Raw genomic sequence first — 14,841 nt, 5'->3', positions numbered from 1 at the left:
TGGGCAGCAAGGAGATCAAACCAGTCAATCCTAAAGGAAATCAACCCTGAATAATCATTGGAAGAACTGATGCTGAAGCTGAAGCTTTGGCCACCTGATGCAAAGAGCTGACTCACTGGAAAACACTCTGATGCTGGGAAAGACTGATGGCAAAATGAGAGGAGGGCGGCCAAGGATGAGATGGTTAGATAGCATCACCAACTCATTGACATGAATTTGAGCATGCTCCAGGAGATGGTGAAAGACAGGGAGGCCTGGTGTGTTGCAGTACATAGGGTCGCAAAGAGTAAGAAACAATTTTGTGAGTGACCAACAACACTGAAAGGGCACAGGAGGGGATAATTCCATGAAAAAATCTGTCAGCTATCAGCCTAAATATTTAGTACTTACCTGTGCTAGGTGGTAAAACTGAGTGATCCTCAGCTCCTGGTACAGAAGCATTTCTTTCATTTGTGTCTTTCATATCTTGTGTATTGCACTTAGAATTTGTCTGAAAATCTTCATTTCCATATTGTAAAATTAAGATAATGAATGGCTTTAATAGATCATTTTATTAGAATCATTTAATTCTGAATTACAAAATAAACTGTTGACTAAATGAAAGTATGATCAGAGAAAATGTAACATTAAAATATTTTAAAGTGTCAAAACATAAAATTTATTTTTATATATAGCCATAACTTATATACTTATTTTTAAGTATGTAAAACAATAATCAACATTTATAAAACAGAGAATATAAATTAGAAATAAAGGGTTTTCATGTCATCTACTCTTCAGATAAAGATTTCAAAATTTGTGAAATTAGGTATTCACTATTTGATTTAGCATTTAACATTTTCATTCAGGGGTAACATAAGGGATTTGGCTTTTTTTAGCACACGTTTATAATGGATTCATTGAACACCTGTGGGAAAAGAACTCAGAGGGCTACTCCTAATGTGAAAAAAAAAGAGTTAAAAATCTCTGAAAGAAACAGCCATCTTTTCCAAAACTTCGTGCATAAAAAATGTAAAAGCATGAAGTGTATGGCCCTTTAAGTGTAGGAACATTTTTCCAAAACACTGGAGAAACTGTTACACAATCGAGAATCTTTATTTCAAACTATGCTAACACTCATCACCATTCAGCCAAATACAATGTCTACTTGTAAAAAAAGCTCTAGTAACATTAATTGCACAATATCTTAATGTCCTCAGTTACAATAAATATCTCTGTTGCTCCAATTCATTAATCCATTCCAATGTTTATATTTTGGGCCTAAATTTAAAAGACACATCAAGACCTCTAGTTTCTAAGTACTGCTGTTTCTTGTGATTAATAGACAGCCACCTCCCTTTCCTTTTTGTCTATCTAAGGCCACACAGTAGAGAACTAATTTGGGCAAGACATCCAACAATCTTGCAAAATAGTCTTTAGGCACATCTGAAAACAGCCAACTCTGACAGACATGTATCACTCATCACATTGCCTTCACACAAACTTCTGAAAGTCCAGTGACAAAAAGGTCGCAAAACTGTTCAGATACAGATTAGTGCTGATCGACATTGTGGTTCTCATCATCGTTATGCCCTTCAATACTACACAATGTGTTTATTGAGTCACATTCTTTTCCTAATCCAATAGCTATTTAGTCTTTTCCTAAATTATCTACGACTCCTCCTGACTCTCTCAGAAGGTGGCTTCATTTGTTGTCAATATTTCACATAGAAACAATCACCATCAAGCCTAAGTTCCCCTCACTTTCTTGCTTCTCTTTTTATAAATACACAGGTATCCATCAATCTATTGCAGAAAAAAATTTGTGCTTCCCACTAAGCAAGTCTGAAACTCTCACCCATAGTCTGTGTCAACTTAAAAAATATATATTCACAACTTAAAAGTTGAGAGTTATGTTTTATTCAGTGGGAGTTTTTTGGACTTCAAACCCTGGGAAGGAAGTACCTCAAGTAACTCTGAGAGAACTGCTCTGAAGAGGTGAGGGTGGAAGGGAGGGATAGGTTATATAGGAGTTTGGCAACGAAAGGCGGGTAGTCTAAACTTCAAAAGATTATTGTTATCTAAACAATAAAGGAAACTAGATATTTCACGTTAAGAAATTCAGCGTTTTTCTTTGTACAGGCATATACAAGAATGTGGGCTCACAGAAATCACTCCTTTGATATGCATCTCAGCTATCTGGGGCCAGTATGCTGTGTTTTCTTATACTGAGTGTCCTCGGGGCTCACAGTAGGGAGTGGCTGCAGTTTGATGGCTGCTAAATCACAGGTATTCTTTTGCTTCCTGAGTTCCCTCAAGGCTCACCAACTTACCATCCCTGCTGGCTACAATCACTGATGATTGTGACATCCTTTATTTACTGACCGGGCAGGCAACATTTCATTTCTCAACTGGATATCATCCCCTCTTTGACCTTTCCCGTCTACCTTGACTGGACTTTCCAGAATCCAGATCTGCTCATGTAATATGAGTCATGTTTTTCCTTAATGTTAAATACTTCAATTGTTTCCTTTGTTTTTAGGGCAAATTTGAATTTTCTTAACATGGTACAAGGGCTTCCCAGGTGGCTCAGTGGGTAAAGAATCTGCCTGCAATGCAGAAGATATAAGAGATGTGGGTTTGATTTCAGGGTCAGAAAGATCCCCTGGAGGATGGTACAGCAACCCATTCCAGTATTCTTTCCTGGAGAATCCCATGGACGGAGGATCCTGGCAGGTTACAGTCAATAGGGTCACAAAGAGTCTGACATGACTGAAGCGACTTAGCCTGCATGCACACAACATGGTACAAAAGATTTCCATGAAGTTACATACCTAGCCAAACTTATTTCTAGCCACTTTATTTTGGTTCAAAACCTGAATGTTTCCAGCATGTACATCTGTCCGTTTTTCATGTTATTCTTTACCTGAATGAGCCTTCTCTACCCTGAGCCTCCTAATTATTTCTTACCTTCCCTTTGCATCTTATCAATTATTAAATCCTACAGGAGAGCTTTCTTGACGTCAGCATGCTATATGCCATTCATCTGATATCTTCATGCCATCATCCTTATACTAATAATATTTTATTTTAAACACTGGTTCATTTTTTAAAAATATTTTCCTTTACACTGAGCTCATTAAAAAATGACTTTTTCTTTAATTTCTGTATCTTTGATGCCATACATAGTTCCTGATCCATAAGAGATCTTCAAAATTGTTTGTTGAATGAGTGAAACAAAGAATTAATAATCATGAGGAAAAAGATGCTGGAAACAAGTATTGTATAAGAGTTTTTGAAAATTTATATGAACTATGCAAAATTGATAACATTAATCATTTGGAGAAGAAATCATTTATTTTCCTTTGTAATTTAAACATTATTATCTTTAAGTATATAATGGTATGCTTAATGTATATAATAATGAATGTAATATTCAAATAAATATTTTCCCAACTCTCTGGCCATATGGAAAACCTCATCCTACTTGAAAGATAATTTCCACTGTGTATGTAAACCATACCATATAATCAGCAAGATTTTTGTGCTATTACACTTATCACACTATTTTGTGTGGCATAAACACTCAGTGAGAGCAAAATAATAAAATCATCATTATCAATATTATCATCAACACCATCGACGATCACTAATGATTTCTATACAACTTTATATCAACAAAGGTTCATTAGTTATAGTATCTCATTTTTCATCCTGACTCTTTTCACTCATAAGAAATGTGTGTATATGGTACTCACACATATATCCTAAGACTGTGATTGCCAGTAGGAGAAACAAACATACAATTCCCAGGATTATTGCAATGATATGCCATGGAGATTCTGTACAAAATCAAAAAGCAAAATATCCATATATAAATATATTAAGCACAAAGCATTAAAAAAACACACAGAATTAGAACAAAATGGAAATTTGTTCTGGAGTTTAAAATTAATATCTGTAATTACCGTGACCACAAATCTCATTATTAATATGTTTAAATATATCCCTCAGTATATAGGGACTGGAAAAAACTGTTGAGAGTCCCTTGGAATTCACGGAGATCAAATTTATCAATTCTAAAGGAAATCAACCCTGAATATTCATTGGAAGGAATGATGCTGAAGCTGAAGCTCCAATACTTTGGCTACCTGATGAGAAAGGCTGACTCACAGGAAAAGACCCTAATGCTGGGAAAAATAGAAGGCAGGAGAAGGGGACAACGGAGGATGAGATGGTTGCATGGCATCACCGACTCAATGGACATGAGGAAACTCAGGGAGACAGGGGACAGGGAAGCCTGGCATGCTGCAGCCCATGGAGTCACAAAGAATCAGACATGACTGAACGACTGAACAGCAACATGTAAGGGTTTCCCTGATGGCTCAGTGGTAAAGAATCTACCTGCAATTCAGGAGCTGCAGGAGATGAGGGTTCAATCCCTGGGTAGGAAAGATCCCCTGGAGGAGGGCATGGCAACCCACTTCAGGATTCTTGCTTGGAGAATTCCATGGACAGAGGAGCCTGGCAGGCAACAGTCCATAGGGTCTCAAAGAGTCAGGCATGACTGAAGCAACTTAGCACGTATGCATACCTCAGTATATAAAGAACCAGGCATGTAATATCAAACATATGTGGACACAATTATGATTTAATTTTTTCTTATTTAACATCATAATATTTTCAGAAAACAAGAAAACAAATGAAAAAGAAACTTTACCTTTCCTTTTGTGACTCTGATATCTTTTGTCCTTCTTTTTCTCTGAATACAGGAATTTTGGCTCCATGTATATCACTTTCTCCTGGCTCATTTCTGAGGGCTGAATGCAAGGAACACAACAAGAATCCTTTGCAGCATTGAATAAGACATTTTAATAGCATTGAAAAATGGCAACATTTATCATGAAACAATAGAAAGAGTTAAATGAATGATCAGCATGATAATCAGAAATAAGTGATGTTAAGTAACAACTGATCTGAAAATAACAGAAAAAAATACTTTTAAAATTTCTCTTTGTGATGACTTACAACAGAGTCTCTACATGATTAACTAACAGGCCATTACAGTTCATGGGCATATCATGTTAAGCTTTTACTGTTTTTAAAATAATTAAATTCATTGCAACAATTTAGGAAATGGTATATTTCATTCTCACATAAATATCTAGAATTATAGCTTCTCTTGCAAATTTGTACTTGGTCACTTAGTGCCTGTATCATGCCCAAATGGCAACCATAGTCTGAAACTGAATAGAGTAATCCTCCTTTCAGACAGACACACACACTCAAATTTGACAATCTTCTCAGTCTGAGAAAAAGACAGGAATTGTGGGATTCAAGAAAAGGCATTTTAGGAAGTAACATCAAACAACTGAGGCATAATTTGTCATTCTAAATCACAGTTCAAAAGCATCAGTTCTTCAGCGCTCAGCTTTCTTTATGGTCCAACTCTCACATCCATACCTGACTACTGGAAAAACCGTAGCTTTGACTAGAAGGACCTTTGTCAGCAAAGTAATGTCTCTGCTTTTTAATATGCTGTCTAGGAGCAAGCAACTTTTAATTTCAGGGCTGCAGTGATTTTGAAGCCCAAGAAAAGAAAGTCTGCACACACACAAAAAAAGAAGAAAGTCTGTCACTATTTCCATTGTTTCCCCATCTATTTGCCATGAAGTGATGGGACCAGATGCCATGATCTTCGTTTTTTGAATGTTGAGTTTTAAATCAGCTTTTTTACTCTCCTTTTTCACCTTCATCAAGAAGTTCCTCTTCCTTTAGTTCCTCTTTCCTTTCTGCCATAAGGATGGTGTCATCTGCATATCTGAGGTTATTGAGATTTTTCCCCAAAGTCTTGACTCCAGCTTGTGCTTCATCCAGCCTGGCATTTCACATGATGTATTCTGCATAGAAGTTAAATAAGCAGGGTGACAATATACAGCCTTGATGTACTCCTTCCCCAATTTGGAATCTGTCCATTCTTCCATATCTGGTTCTAATTGTTGCTTCTTGACCTTTGTACAGGTTTCTCAGTAGGCAGGTAAGGTGATCTGATATTCCCATCTCTTTAAGATTCTTCCACAGTTTGTTGTAAACAAAAGTTTTTAGTTCAAATGAATAAATATATATAAGTACATATTAAAGTATATATTTTATATGCAATATATATTTAGTTCAAATATGTGTATTATATCAATAGTTTGTATTATGACAAAAATATGATCCTTTGCCTACACTTGTATAAACACTTCCACAAAAAATACATAATGATGTCTCTTCCCTAGAAATATACATAAATAATGACTAAAGAGAAAAAGCATTTTTCAAAAAATAATGTTTTTGGTAACTCAGTAGAAAGAACTAGATAACTGGTCTTCCTAAACAGATTTTATTCTCGGTTCTTAAAATATTAATATCAAATATTTCACCTTTTAATTTCTTTATAATTTGAGGAAACTTGATTTGAACAATCATCAAATGATGATAAGATGTATGAATATACTGCCAATTGTTTTTCAATAAATATTCTTTCTACCACAGTGCCAAATTACAAAGTAAATCCTTCTTCAAGGACATATTTTCCTAGCTCACTGATTTGTATTTATTTTATAATTGAATAACTGTCTACCCAAATAACAAGAAAATACATTTATTTTATAAACCTGGGTATATTTTAATGGAAAATTAATCATATTATCCAAACACTTAAATTTTTTCTATTACATTTAACTTTTCTATTACACTGAACTTTCTATTACATTAACTTCAATTAAATCTATTACATTTCTATTACATTTAACATTAATTTATGTAACATTAAATGTTACATAAATGTAACATTCTATTGCATTTAACATCTAATTACATTTCTATTACTTTCTATTATATTAACATAACAAAAAGCACAAATTTATATTACCTAAAAAAGAGTTAAATATTCCCCAGAACATTTGAGTATATTTAAAACTCATATTCTGCATATTAAATATTTTGACCCATAGGGTCAAACAAGGTTAACATTAGATATTAATTAACATGGACCCCAAAGTGAATTCTTTCTTGTAATGATACAAAATGCTTGTAACTTTCTACATCGTCTCCCACTATCAAATTCTCCTTTACCTGCTTTATCCTTCTTTATTCAACAGCCTGACAGTAAAGGCACACCCACAGTGCCTGATAGGAGCTGTGTTTGTGCCTTGAGATTTCACCAACAGGAGGACAAGCTTGGTCAGGAACACAGCTAGGATGAGCTCGCTCTGCTGGCCTTTCACTTCTGCTTTGAGAAAAGGAGGTCCTTGTTGAAATGTATGATTGGCCTTAGAGAGATAATGTCAGAAAAAGATAGCCAATGATCAAATGGCATTCAATATTCCCACACAGAAAGTTTCCACTGGTGTCAGTATCTCATTTACTCCACACTCTGTCAGACAAGAGTCACAAAGAACTAAGACCCCAAATTTTGAGGACATTTGTAGCTCAATTCAAATCTAAACTTTAGCAGTTACCGTAAATCTGAAATAAAATGGTCATCTCAGGATCTCATGAGATTAGAAAATGATTAACAACAAAATAAAAGGTTATATTAATAAATACAAAAAGGAAAATATCCATGTTCTACCTGACTTGATTCATAACTTTTTCTTTTTAAAGAATGAAGGTAAATCCCTAATTGTTTTATATATATATATATATATATATGATATAAAAACTGTAAAAATAGGTAAAAGTCAAAATGTGCATAAGCAACTTATATCTTTAACAAACAACTTGATAACCACATTGCTTGACAGATTACAGTAATATAAATACATGCATTATTGGGCTGGCCAATAGATTTCTAGTTATTTCTTGTCTTTTAAATTGTCTAAAGAAGCAGATTTTCTGTTTAAATAACAAATAAAAATCAAGACAGAAACAAAGGGACAGGCTCAAAATGTTGAGTGGTTTTGAATGTAGCCCTTTTAAGGCATCAAAGTGAAAAATCATCTACGTTAGTTATAGCCGAAATTGTCAGAGCATGTATTTACAAATCATTATTTGTTTAATTTAATGAGTAGTTCAATGCCCCCATTTAACCCTAAAGTATGTGTTAGACAGGAACAAAAGTGTCTTTTTTTTTTTATCAACCACATTGATCTGTGCATCAAAGGAACCCTATGTCTGATACTTTAAAATTCTTCTTAGAAATGTATAGTAATAACCAAAACCCACTTCTATGTCAGTCATATTGTTTGAAGTCCTTTCAAAAGCACTTTTCCATGGTTTATGTTTCCTTCCCCCATCGCCTCCAAAGCACAACTGCCTTCTCTCCTTTAAATAATGGTAGCACATTCGAAGATTTCTACCTTTTTTCCTTGTAGGTTTGTCTTTGACCTATTTTTCTTTGCTAGGATCTAATGGGTTGCTTTCGGGGAGGAGGGTTCTGACATAAATAAAGACAACAAGGAAAGCATTCTAGAAATTCTCCACGCATGAGGACTTTCTCATAAAGGCAAAGCTTAGTTTTTAGACATGTTTGTGTGCCATGAACTTCGAGGCTTATGGATGTAATTACTCTACTTGGCTATAGTACATCTCAATTTATACCTTCTATGTCAAATTCTCCAATCCTAAAATGTGTCATTGAACAGAAATGCATTTGATAACTATTTGTCTTGTGACTAAATAGCAGTCTTATTGGTAAAGTAAAATTAAGACAGTAAATCGACTTTGAACATGTATTCTAGGGGAGAATACATATGATTTCTATGCTCTCAGTGCAGTGATGTCATCCAGTAGTGTGGGTGGTTAGAGCTGACGGCAGTTCACACTTATGACTTTCTCTGTAGCAACAGTGAGTGGGGCAGCTAACTTTGGAAGCCTCAGCCCCTTCAGCAGCATTGGGAATACCTTCCACATAAGGGTAGTCTGTTGGAAGGCTTAAGGAATCTACTAGGTGGTATTTAATAACATTTTTATTGCAATATAATTGCTTTACAATATTGTGTTAGTTTCTTCTGCACAGCGAAGCAAATCAGCTATATGTATACATATGTTCCCTCCTTCTTGGACCTTCCTCCCACCCCACCCCACCCCACCCTCACCCATCTTGATTATTACAGAGCATGGAGCTAAGCAACCTGTGCTTTAGAGCAGGTTCCCTCTAGCTGTCTAACATGATAGTGTATATATGACGATTCTAATCCTCCAATTCTCCCCACTCGCTCCTTCTCCCACTGGGTCAACACGCCCATTCTCTACATCTGTGTCTCTATTCCTGCCTCGGAAATAGGTTCATTTGTACACTTTTATGCAAGATCTTAAAAAAAAAAATGGTACAAATGAATTTATTTACAAAGCAAAAACAGACTCACAGACTTAGAGAAAGAATTTATGGTTACCAGTGGGGAGATTAGAAGTAGGTGATAGAGTGGGAGTTTAAGATTAACATGTACACCGTGTATTGTCTATAGCACGAAGGGGTAAATAAAAAGGTACAATCTGCTTGTAGGACAAATATTCAGTTAGCTTTAAAAATGTATTCCAATATACTATGATAATGAAAGTGAAAATCACTCAGTCATGTCTGACTCTTTGCAGCCCCATGGACTGTAACCTGCCAGGCTCCTCTGTCCATGGAACTCTCCAGGCCAGGATACTGGAGTGTGTCGCCATTCCCTCCTACAGGAGATCTTCACAACCCAGGGACTGAACCCAGGTCTTCTGCATTGCAGGCAGATGCTTAAATGACTGAGCCACCAGGGAAGCCAGTTTACACTAGGTACAGACAAATACTGTTTGATTCACTTACACAAGTGACCTAGCATAGACCAATTCATACAGTCAGAAAGTACTGATACACTAGTAGATGCCAGGCCTGGAGGATAAGGGATGGGGAGAGGAATGGAAAGTTAGCGTTCAATGGGGACAGTTTCACTTTAGGAAGGTGAAAATCCGGGAGATGGATGATGGGGAGCTGCACGACAATGTAAATATACTTAGTGCCACTGAACTAAAGCCCCAAAAAATAAACTCTGCCACTGTTTCCATTGTTTCCCCATCTATTTACCATGAAGTGATGGGACCAGATGCCATGATCTTAATTTTCTGAATGCTGAGCTTTAAGTCCATTTTTTCACTCTTCTCTTTCACTTTCACACTGCTCAATAGTCTGTAGAATCCTAAATGGGAAAAGAATTTGTAAGAGAATGGATACGTGTATATGCATAGCTGAAAAATTCGACTGCATGCCTGAAACACAACATTGTAAATCAACTGTACTCCAGTGAAAAATAAAATTTTTTAAAAAGGATGATTTGGAAAATTGACTCAAAAAATTGACATATATTTACATTAATGTGTTGTCTTCACTGATTTAAAAGTTGTACAGACTTTATGGTTATTATTGTCTAATAATAAACCCCATGGACTGTAGCCTGCCAGGCTCCTCTGTCCATGGAATTTACCAAGCAAGAATACTGGAGTGGGTTGCCATTTCCTTCTCCAGGGGATCTTCCCAACCCAGGGATCGAATCCAGGTCTTTCACATTGCAGGCAGATTCTTTATCATCTGAGCCACCAGAGAAGCCCCAACCAGTAACATCTGTATTTCTAAAAATTTGGAGCAAGTCACCAATGACAACAAGGAGGTCAAACCAGTCAATCCTAAAGGAAATCAACCTTGAATATTCATTGGAAGACTAATGCTGAAGCTGAAGCACCAATACTTTGGTCACCTGATACAAAGAGCCAACTCATTAGATAAGATCCTAATGGTGGGAAAGATTAAGAGCAGGAGGAGAAGGGGGTGACAAAGGATGAGATGGATGTATGGCATCCCTGACTCAGTGGGCATGAGTTCAAGCAAAATCCAGGAGATAGTAAAGGATAGCAAAGCCTGGCATACTGTAGTCCATGGGATCACAAAGAGTCAGACATGACCTAGTGGCTGAATAATAACCAAGGAAAAGCAATTATCAGCAGTATTCAATCCTGAGCCTTTTAAAATCAGCTTCTGGGTTTATTGCCATTAAAACACATATGATAGGTTTTAGAAAATCTAACTGTATAGATTTGAATATTTTTCAACAGTATCTACAGCAAGTAAAAACATAAAATATTATTATCAGACTATATCACATCTTTGAGGATTTTTTTTGTTATCTTTTTAACTGTTTTGAGTAAAGAATAAGGCCCTTATTAGTTGTTTGATGATAAACACATTTTCCCCTACTTTCCTGTCCTTAAAACACCCGCATACCTTCATACCCAAAATATCAATGTACTTTTAGTGCTTTTTATATTGTTTTCTATACTTCCTTTTTTGTCAAGTGTGATTTAGCCTTTCTTGTCCCACTAAACTATAAATCATGTTTCACTATTCTTACATCCACCAAGTCTAACTAGTATCAAAGAAAAAAGAGAAACTATTGTCCTTGATTGAAAGGACAATAAATTCGTAGAAACCAAAATGCAACCTCAAGATGAAACAAATTAATAAGTAAATAATATGAGACATAAAGAGAGAAATAATCCTGATAACATTAGGTTAAAAGGATGACGCAGAACGACAAGATACAGCTAAATTAGAGGGAATTTCATAATAAAGCAGGCAGAATGCATACAATTTTGAACTGTTTCCAAAATAAGTTTGCAATTTTATTTTTGTATTATGTATTTCTTATAAGCAGTTTTTCATCTTTTTTGGGTTTTTTTTTTTTTTTTCCATTTTAAAGCTGGTAAAAATTAGGTGAGTGTGAAGAAATTGAGTCCAAAATTCTTGGTTATATTAGAATGTAAGGAAAAGAGAAAAATGAGTTAACTATCAAATAAACAGGAATGTATGTGACAAAAAATAAAAGAGATGAAGGGAGATAATTTGTTTTTTTCCAGATCTTTAAAATGTCTCCATATGTCATTTTTGTTCAATAACATGTTGTTGGTCGTGATGGTTCAGTCACTAAGTCATGTCCAACTTTTTGCAATCCCGTGAACTGCATTAGGCCAGACTTCCCCGTCCTTCACCATCCCCTAAAGTTTGCTCAAACTCATGTGCATTGAGTCGGTGATGCCATTCAACCATCTCATCCTTTGTCGCCCCCTTCTCCTCTTGCCCTCAATCTTGCCCAGCATCAGGGTCTTTCCCAATCAGCCGGTTCTTTGCATCTGGTGGCCAAAGACACGCCCATGAACAGTATGAAAAGGCAAAGAGATAACTAACATATTGATACATCAAAATTTAAATTATTTGGGAGCATTTCTGATTGCAGTTTTGTCTTTAATAATAAAAGATTGAGGTCTTTATTTGACTTCTCCAGTTACTGCTCTTGCTGGCAAGTTTTCTGCTTTATCTATTTAAAAAACAAAACATTAATAGTAAGTGTTAACAAGGATGTGGAAAAATTGGAATCCTTGTGCACTGTTGCAGGGAAAGTAAAATGGTGCAGTCACTTAAGCATCACTTCAATAACCTGAACACCTCTATGTGAGCCCTGAAGGAGATCCATATCTCCTGTAGAGTTGAGATGGCTAAAAATTAAATTCAGAATTTCAAACTGCTTCTAGCTGAATTGCAATACAAATTAAACTGTCAACCTCAAAGGGTGCCTAAATTTAAAGTGAGGGCATGAACAGGGCAAAAATGAGATCTAAGTTGGAACGGGGGCATTAGGAAGAGCCTGGAGAAACTGGAGACACATTTTATTTTTTTTCTTCTTAAAGAAACTCCTTTAAGATTTCTCCTAAGGCAAGTCAAGAAATGAAGAATTTCTTCAAATTTTCTTTGTTCAGGAAAGTCTTTATCTCTCCCTCGTTTCTGGAGGACAGCTTTGCCAGGTACTGCATCCTTGACAATTTTTATTTCAACAGTTTGAATGTCATCCCAATCTCTCAAGGCATGCAAAATTTCTTTTCAGAAATCCACCTATTGTCTTGTGGGGGTTTTCCTTCATGTGATGATTTGCTTTTCTTTTGTTTTCCTTCAAAATCCTTTCTTTGTCTTCAACTTTTGGCAATTTATTTATAATGTGTCTTCTTCTTGTTGTTGTTCAGTTGTTAAGTACTCTCTGACTCTTTTGTGACCCCATGGACTGTAGCCTGCCAGGCTCCTCTGTCCATGGGATTTCCCAGGCAAGAATACAGGAGTGGGTTGCCATTTCCTTCTCCAGGGGATCTTCCCGACCCTGGGGTCAAACTTGTGTCTCCGGCATTGCAAGCAATTCTTTACTGCTGAGCCATCTAGAAATTAGACGTCCCATAGCTTTCTTTACTCCTTTTATTTTATTTTTGCTCCTCTGTCTGGATAATTTCAAATGACCTATCTTCCAGTTTACTGATTATTTTCCAAGTGAAGTTGAAGTTCTTTATTGATTTCTTCAGATTAGTCATTGTATTATTAAATTCTAGAACTTCTGTTTGGGAATTCTTTTTAATGAGTTCTATTTCTCTGTTGAATTTCCTGGTTTTTTTAATGCAGTTTTCCCAATTTTGTTTGTTGTCTATCGATGTGTTATTGTAGACCACAAAATTTCTTTAAGAGGATTATTTTTTAATTCTTTATCAGATGGTTCATAAATCTTCATTTCTTTAGGGTCAGTTATTGGGGCTATACTAGTTTCCTTTATTGATGTCATGTTTACCTGATTCTTTACCATCCATTATCCTTGGTATTTGCACACTTGAGTAAGCCATCTTCTCATCCAGACTTTACATGTTTCATTTGGAAGAGATCATCCTACATCAGTCAGCTCAGCTTGGGGTTCTGGATGGGTCAGCTGGCAGCATTCTTAGTCAGGCAAGGCTTGTCACTGAGGTTTCTATTTGGGCCAGGGCTGCCCTGAGTTCTGAGGTTACATGATGCAAGTGGCTGAAAACAGTTGAATAGGACTACTGCCTTAATTTTTTTGCCCAGGCAATTGTAAGATGGGCTCTGTGGATGCTCAGACACTCTGTTCAACTTCCTAGTTGAGTGGGACTATGTGTTCTACTCACCTGCTTGGCAGGTCTGTAAACTTGCTTGCCTGCCTGGACAGGGCCTGAATTGAGGACAGTAGCATTGCAGCTCAATAACTGGGTTCCCACATCTGGTAGAGCTGCCCATCAAACTCCTTAGTCTGATGGGGCCACTGGCTCAGCTCGGCAGGTGGGCAGAAGCACTGCCAGGCTTTCTGCGTAAGCGTTATCATAAGATGGGCTATGGGATAAGCTATATTGGATAAGCTATAATGTTATTATAAGACGGGCTATGGGATAAACCAGATGTTCTGATTAGGCTTCCTGGTTGGCTGGAGCTAGAGCCTATCTTCAGTCACAGACCATCATTGAATCTGTTTCCAATCTAGTCAGAGCCATAGAACAACAGCTTCCATGCTGTTACAGCTTCTTGGCTGGGGACCCACATTGGGAAGGACTGTTGACTGGGCTCCCCTGACAGATGAAGCAAATGGGCAGAGCTGCTCAGCTCAGATGGGCTGTGCTCTATGCTTAGGCATTTACTTCAAACCAGGCTGAAGGGTGGGCTATGCAGACTCCTGGATGCTTTGGTTAGGCATTGTGGAGTGGGACTCAGAGCTAATCTTTGCAATATGTAGAGTCACAAATCCACTTTTCTGTTCAAGCAGGGTGACAAATCAGGCTCAAAGAAAGGATCAGCATGTCAGTTGGAGACCCAGGGTAGGCAGAAATTTGCACTAATCATCCTGGTCAAACAGGGCCATCAGCTCAGCTCTACTGGCTGGATTGGCTCCTCAATTGCCACTGTAGGCAGACTAGAGCTTGAAATACACAACTTCCCAGATGCTATGGTAACATTTCCTGGTTGGGTGGGTCTGGGGGCTGTATTCAACAGAAGTGGGGTTATGCTATCTGAGAGAAACAGCAGAACAG

The sequence above is a fragment of the Muntiacus reevesi genome, chromosome 1, assembly GCF_963930625.1.
Source record: "Muntiacus reevesi chromosome 1, mMunRee1.1, whole genome shotgun sequence".
Taxonomy (NCBI): Eukaryota; Metazoa; Chordata; class Mammalia; order Artiodactyla; family Cervidae; genus Muntiacus; species Muntiacus reevesi.
Note: the sequence above shows the minus strand (reverse complement) of the source record.